The following is a 7856-nucleotide window of genomic DNA, read 5'->3' on the forward strand; positions in this document are numbered from 1 at the left end:
ACTTCAAGTGTCTCAAATTCTTGCAGTGGTGAGGATCCACCGTTAGCTCGAACTTTGCCCTCTGGAGCTCCTTCGCTCGATTTTGCCTGACTAAGCTTTCTTTTCACACCTACACCAAGATAACCTTTTCCCCATGAAACAAGCGTTGTAGGGGTTGTAGGGGACACGGTCAGTCCGCGGACACTGCCGACACAGCGTCCCATCGCACGGTGCCATGGTATCTTGAGTTGGATATTACAAATCTTGAGGTTAGAGCGCGGGACCGCAAACCACCGGCGCAAATTTCTTAACCAATTCAATTGTTGCCGGGGTGGCCATTTTTTCGATTCGATTCGATGGTAAGAATGTGGCAGCTAGAGTTTCCCACACCGGATGCACCATGCACATATCGACATTCGAATCGAAAACCCCCATGGCAGCACCAGGTACCTCGATCCGAAAAGAGAAATGACTTGAGATTTTGAACTGGAGACAAGCCGGGCAGGCTGTCGATCGAAGTAAGTGCGGCAATGATGAGACGCTCGAGCTCATGAAAGTTTGTGGGCAGGGGCATTCCCTGTAGGACCAAGAAGTCTACCAATTGAGACCTGCGAGGCCTCAATACAACGGCAGCTTTGCCATCGGGAAGACCATCGCCAGGTGATCGTGAGTCAGTGACCACATGTCATCAAAGCTATCGTCGGAAATGGCAGGTTTCAGTAGGCACGTTTGGAGAGCGAACCACGTGAAACCAATGTTTCCCGATCGCGCGGAAGTCGGTTAAGAAGTTAGGAAACACCACGCGAGGTGCGGGAGCAGTAGGGTAATTTGCATTTTGCTTTCGCTGAATCAAGTCTTCCAGTCGTTTACTGTGTTCCTCTTCCAGGCACTCTTTAGTATGCCCTCGCAAGTATACGCATATCTTCGCCCTAACGCAATGGGGATTGCGGGCTATTGCTACGGATCAACAACACGACCGTCTACCGAGTCGACTAATGTTGACGTCGTACGCGTTTGCAGCGGCAGATGGGAGGACGTGGAAGCTCACTCATCGGACTTGCCGTGAAGTTCTGTCCGCCTTCGGGAAGTTACAGAAACCGAGGCGCTCTCGGGTATCGGCACGTGCGTCGGAAGTTGTGTCTGCGCCACCCGAACTCCTGTCAGCGGTGTCCCACATTGGGATGGCTCCGATGTTGGATACACATGGGCTTCGCACACATCAACTGACACGTTGCGAGTTTCATTCTCAGATGCAGCGGAAGACACCCCTTTCTCGACTGAACGTACTCTCTTTGTAGAGATGGAGACGTTCGCGATGCGCCCGTGTCTCGGAAGGGCCACTTGTGACCTTATGCCTGCAGAGGCACCAGCTCTGCACAAGAGTGTCCAGGTAGATTTTCACGGGTCTGGTAGCCACCGCCGAGCGACGAGGAATCTCTCAACTATCTTCGGTCGTTACCAACTGCAGCCTCCTCATGTATATGTACTTGTTACCTGGGTCGACCCAATCAGTAGCAAGGTCGCCAATGTCTCTATCAAGTCTATTCTAGATCGTGTCTAGTACAAGGTCGGCCGGCGTCGGGCCCTGGCTAATGTTCACGCGAGTGAGTCCGTGTACACGGACACTGCGCCGGATGCCGCACCGCCATCACCGGGCACGGCTGCGCTACCCCCTGCCGATGAGAGGTTGCTGGACTCGGAGGATGACAGTGACTCAGATGATCCGTCCAACGTACCTCATCCTCGTCTGAAGTGGCACCGCACAACTTCGTCTCGGACAGCGGACCACGAGGAGGTCGCCTCCCTTACGACTCCCGCCCGTCTCAGTCATCAACTTATCGATTTCTCCACTGGATCAACAGTAGAGATATCGCATCGAGTTCAAGAACATAATCCGAGCGCGTATCCCGGGAGCGCGTCTTCTATCAGGCCGTCAGCGGCAGCAGCACGGATACACAGCAGATTAGTTACTGGTAGGTACGCTAGACTAACACCCTAATCGTTTTTGGAATTTATTCAGAGCGACTGTCAAGGGCTCTCGATTCTGCTTCATCCAGCTGTCCTGTGGTGATTTTTCTCCTGGGATTTTGGACAACGTGGACTCTCCGTGATGCACGTCAAGCCTCTCACTACACCGATTCTTCGGAGCCGCCGTCGTCAACTCGACATGACGGATTTCTCCAGCAAAGCACGTCTTCGTAAACCGGACACTGCCGCGAACCTCGGTGAAGTCGAGGAAGCCCTCAATTGCTTGCTGGGTATGGTCCAATTAGTATATACGACACGCGTGGTCGAAATCACAGCCGAGCGAAACAGTTTGTAGCTAGCCTTCAACGAAATCGGACCGTGTTCGATGGCTCCGCTTTCGAAGATCTGATAAGCTGGATTGACGAGCGATTTGACCACTTTCGTGCACTGCTAGCGCGTCAGGACGATAGCGACACCGCGCTCGTCCTCTAACAATTCACAGTTCCCCACGACTCCTATCAACAGCTATTGCAGAATGTGGCTGATCGCCGCTTCGAGGAGTTAAAGCAAGCCATTTCGGAGCATATCGTCATTCGGGAGCTCACGGAAAACGACAAGGAGTTTCTGTCGTGGCGGACAAGCAATTACGATCGCTTAGGCGACCAGTTCCACAAAATGTAATAGCGACACTTCCACTACACAGCGGGAAGAAGCTATGCATGAAATACCTTGCAAAATACTTCTGTAAGGGCACTGACGAGGCTTGTGTATTCGAGTCTCGCAGTCATTTTAAACCTGATACCCTTCCTGACATCGTGCACGGGTACATCAAGCGTCATTTCGGAGGGCTGAAATCCGAGTTCCAAATCATCTGAAATGGCCACGGTGAGGTGGGTGTTTGAACTTCACCACGGCAACGACAACGGCATTCGTCCACGGAGCCACCGGCCCTTGCATGCAAGGCTCCGAACCCAGGAATATCGAGGATGCCAGCACAAGACAGCGACACATTTTGCACTGCTGAACGGAAGCCATTCCACGCGAGCCATCTCGTTTGATAGAGCTCCATCTCGAGCGGGCCACCGCTCATCTGCATTCGACACTTACTGCCAGTGGTATTGCACTTCCACTACCATATCCTATCTACGACTCCAGTTTGGGAAACACACAGCACCTGATAGATCGGGAAAAACAACGCGCCTACAGTGAGTTTATCCGTCGTACAGGTATGTCGCTTCCAGACTTCGTACGACTTCTCAGGAATGAATCAGCAGATGACACCAGACCAAGTAAGGCGCTGGAAATCCCGTTCCATCGTAAGGAATGGCAATCATACCCACATCGAGAATTGTGGGAACATATCGTCCGGGAGGGTGTACGCCCTCGATGACCAGCGGAGTTCCAGCGACAAGATCGCCCACCCGAGTACCATAAGTCGATCAAGATGGTGCTCAACGTTCTTGCAAGGAATCTCCGTCAGGGTCAAGATTTGAACCAGTACTTAATTATTGACATCGATCTGTTCTACCACCTTGATGGACTTACCTGCAGCCCATTTGGAGCGGTTGCAAAGGGTTCGGCAGTTCTCGAACTTGACGCTCGTATCATACACGACCTATCATATCTTCAAGGCTGGTCGGTCAATGACCACACGGTGTGTGGTGACTCGGCCGAGATCACTTACGAAGGTGCGCCGGCAATTGCTCACAGAGTGCTGGATCTTCAGGTATCTCAAAATGATGAGGTTCAGTTCATGACGGGCGATGTCCACTCCGCTTTTCGTCGTATCCTGTAACGGGGTTACACGCACAAGTGGCTGCAAGCCACTTGTGAATTTAACAGATAGGTTATCTGTTAAAAGTTTTGGATACTTCCTCACATTGGTGTAAGACACACCAATGGATACATTGAAGTGCGCCACCACAATGAGTGGTCCACACCTACCCGAAGATCCTATTGGTAGAAAGCAGCATCTTTATACCAATCAGAGACATGCATATTGGCGGGCTCTGACAGCCAGCCGCTGCCAACCCTTTCATAGATGATAAACAGTTTTAGCAGATTTTTGAGGAAGATCACTTTACAAACAATACAGTTCTCATTTTACGTAATCTAAGTCACTTGGAGTCTTATCTGATTTAAATTACATTTGTGTATTCAAATATAATTAACCTAAGTAATTACTAAGTACTTACGCTTCCTCATACACGTTGCGCAACGTGTAAGCTAAAGTAGTGAGTCAAGTTAGACCCACTACACCTGGTAGCACTTTGTAGTCCGTCCAACGACCGACTGCTTGACGTTCGTACGAGGTACGAACGCGGAGCCGAGAACCACATGAGCACGGAGGTGCCCATGGAGAGCTCCAACACGCCTGCAACGCATGTTGCACGCGCTGACTGCCCCCACCTGTCTGACCCAGAGTGGGAGGCCCTCCAACGACTGTCAACAGTCATTGGAGAAGCGGCGATAGCCACGATGCTGCGTACGCTATCGCCGACGGAGCACCACGGTGTTGCTCTGGGGTTCATCATGAAGGAGCAGCGTGATGCTGCTTCCTCAGTGACGGCGCCGTCAGGGACGACACCGCGTGCTCAACCATTAAAGTTGAGCGTAAGCAATTACGTGGGAAGAGAGGGCGAGCCTCTCCTCCGGTGGCTTGTCGAACTCGACACAACCATAGCGGCTGGACGCATCGTCGACCCGCTGTCGAAGGTCGCGTTCGCCATATCTGCCTTGGCGGACGCGCAAGGAGTTGGGCGTATGAGCACCGACTCTCCGATCCTACGTGCTTCAGCATGTACGAAGTGTTCAAAGAGGAGCTCAAACAAGCGTTTGAGCCCCCGCAAAACGAGTTCCGGTCGAGGGCGGAGTTCCTCGACCTTCAGCAGGGTAAGCATGACGTCCATGCTTACGCACAGCGCGCACGATATTTGGTATCAAATATCGTGACTAACCCGATTGACGAGGCGACCAAGGTCGTCACGTTCATGAAAGGACTTAGAGATGGGCCCGTGAAGACCTATCTCTTCCGAGAGTACCCGAGTACTCTCGAAGCTGCAATCACTCTTGCCATGCAAGAAGAGTTTAGCCTGCGGCAGGCTAAACTCCATGTAAACGTACCGAGGCCGCAACCGCGCCCGGTAGCGAGGACGGGAGGTCCGGAACCAATGGACCTCTCGAACGCAACAACTGCTGGTTACCAGCAGCAGGGAGGTAACGTGCGATGCTTCCGTTGCGGAAGGATCGGTCACTTTGCACGGGAGTGTACAGCTCCCATGCCCCCTGGAGGTGGCCGTCGTGGCGATGCTAGGCATCGCCGCGGACCAACAAAAAACGCGAACATCCAGTAGGCGCGGGGCGCCCTACTGGTAATGCAGTCGCGCGTGCCGACATCGGGCACGCGACGCTGAGGACTGCAGTCCCAGTGAGACCAGCTCTCAGTGCAAGAAACAAGATGACAGGCCGAACCTGGTCATCTTGAAGGTTTACTCGAAGAGAGCGAGCGACTCTCTTCGCGCTCTGGTAGATTCGGGCGCGTCGAACAACTTTGTTCGACTGCGGAGTTTACCGAGTCTTGACTTCGAGGAGGTAAAGTTACCTCGAAGTCTTCTGGAAGTTCGATTGGCAACAGGTGCCATCGTGAAGACCGAGAAGCGCGTCGTGAACGTGCGCTTCTCGTACAAACAACGAGTGTTTGTCGAACACTTTATCGTCCTGGACCTGGACGATAAGTTCGACGTGGTAATGGGCATGCCGTGGCTTGCACGGCATGATCCGGTGATAGACTGGAAGAAGCGCACGCTCGTGCGCTTCGGACGCGACAGCGGAACAGAGAGCGATGGCCCTGTTACCGCAGCGCGCGCACCAGCAGGTGCGCGCGGCTCACCAGTCGAGACAGCGCTTTATGCTGCTGTCCCGGAGTGCCCAGGAAGTGCGCGAGGATGCGCACAAGTGGGATCCACGTCGGCGGTGCTGCCGACGTCGGAAAATAAAGATGTGTCGCTTCCGGGAACCAACTCTCGCGTTCAAGTACGCATGGGACAGTCCCTGACCCGAAGCGGTCAGGTCGACAACGACGCGTCGGCTCCGGGAGCCGACGCACCCTCGGTCATGAGGGGCTCCGCCAATGAATGGCGTCGAGGTGACGAAGGCGTGTCAACTCCGGGAGTTGACGCTGCAAACAGTGCGGACGGTTGCAAACGTACCGCACTGACGCAATTTGCATGCTGTCGTGCAGCCGGGCTGTACGACGAAGTGCCATGCAATCAAGCCGGTCTTGATATCGCGCGCCCGCAGACAGGGTCTGCCGGCGAACAACTGTCCACGGCCGGGCCTGGACCAGAAGAACAACCGTGCGGAGCCGGGCTCCGCACAACAAGAAGACGGCGCACGCGGAGAACGCTGCGCAAGTCTCGGTCCGGGACCGAGACGCAACAAGAGCAGTTTGCTGGGCAGACTGCGGCGGTGACGCCGAATGTCAAGACGCTAAGCGCCTTGACGCGCACCGATAGTGGATTCCAGTATCGTGAGATGGAACTCGCTAGTCCTCCGACGATGGCGTCGGAGTTGACTTCGCTTCCAGCCATGAGCTGGAAGCGCTTCACGCGCGACTTGCACGATGGACGCATCGAGCAAGTCTGCGTTCTTTCGGACAGCGAAAGAACGGCGAGCGAGAGCGAAGAGCTGAGGCAGCTCTTCATGGAATGTACCACTGAGAGTGAAGACACTCTCAGTGCGAAGACGAAGCGAGAGCGCTTCGAGGAACAAGGTTGGGACTCGCTGAAGTCGAGTCCCTATTACGAATTGTTGAGGGAGTACAAAGACGTACTCCCGGAAGACATTCTTGCGGAGATTCCGCAGGATAAGGGCATTCAGCACGAGATTGATCTCGTGCCGGGCACGAAGTACTGTGTCACGCGGCAGTGGCCACTGCCGCGAGAGCAAGTGAAAGCGATCGACGACTTCTTTGAAAGTCGTCGTAAAGCAGGACAAGTGCGGGAATCAAAGTCCCCGCACAGTGCTCCGACGTTCTGTGTCAAAAAAGCCACAGGGCGGATGGCGCATCGTTCATGCCTACAACAAGCTGAACGATGCGACGGTACCGGCGCAGACGCCGATACCGCGAAAAGATGTTATCATCGATTCGATGGCCGGGAGCACCGTTTACAGTGCTCTCGACTTGCGAGATGGATTCTATCAGATCCTAATGCGTGAGAGCGATATCCCTCTCACGGCAGTGAGCACGCCAAGCGGCATGCTCTGGGAATGGCTAGTAATGCCACAGGGACTTAAGAACGCCCCTGCGACTTTCAACAGGTGCGTGACGCACTTGTTGCGCTCGGTGCGCGACTTCGCACCGAGCTACTTCGATGATGTGTTCATCCACAGCCGGGCTGTGGACGGGAAGACCGACGTAGAGATGCACAGGGTGCATTTCCGGAAGCTACTTGAGCTTATGCGAAAGCATAAGCTCTACGCGAACCTGAAGAAGTGTATCTTCGGGGCGAGCGAGATACCCGTCCTCGGGTGTCTCGTAGGGAAGAATGGTGTTCGCCCTGACCCAGAAAAGGTCAGAGTGGTTAACGAATGGCCAACGCCTTCAAGTGTCAAGGAACTGAGGCAGTTCCTTGGTTTGGCCACGTACTTGTGCAAGTACGTGGAGGATTACGCGGGCAAGATCCGCCCGCTGTCACAGCTTCTTATGAAGGAAGCTGTGTGGAACTGGACAACCGATTGCCAAAAGGCATTCGATGCAGTCAAGCGGGGCTTGACTGAGGCGCCGATCTTGGCAGTGGCTGACCAAGATCGCCCATTTCACGTAGTGTGTGACGCATCCGATTTCGCGATCGGATGCGCGTTGATGCAGCACGATCACGAGGGCCGTGATCGTGTCGTCTACTACCAAT

The sequence above is a fragment of the Phytophthora cinnamomi genome (assembly GCF_018691715.1).
Source record: "Phytophthora cinnamomi strain GKB4 chromosome Unknown Contig103, whole genome shotgun sequence".
In the NCBI taxonomy this organism is placed as follows: domain Eukaryota; phylum Oomycota; class Peronosporomycetes; order Peronosporales; family Peronosporaceae; genus Phytophthora; species Phytophthora cinnamomi.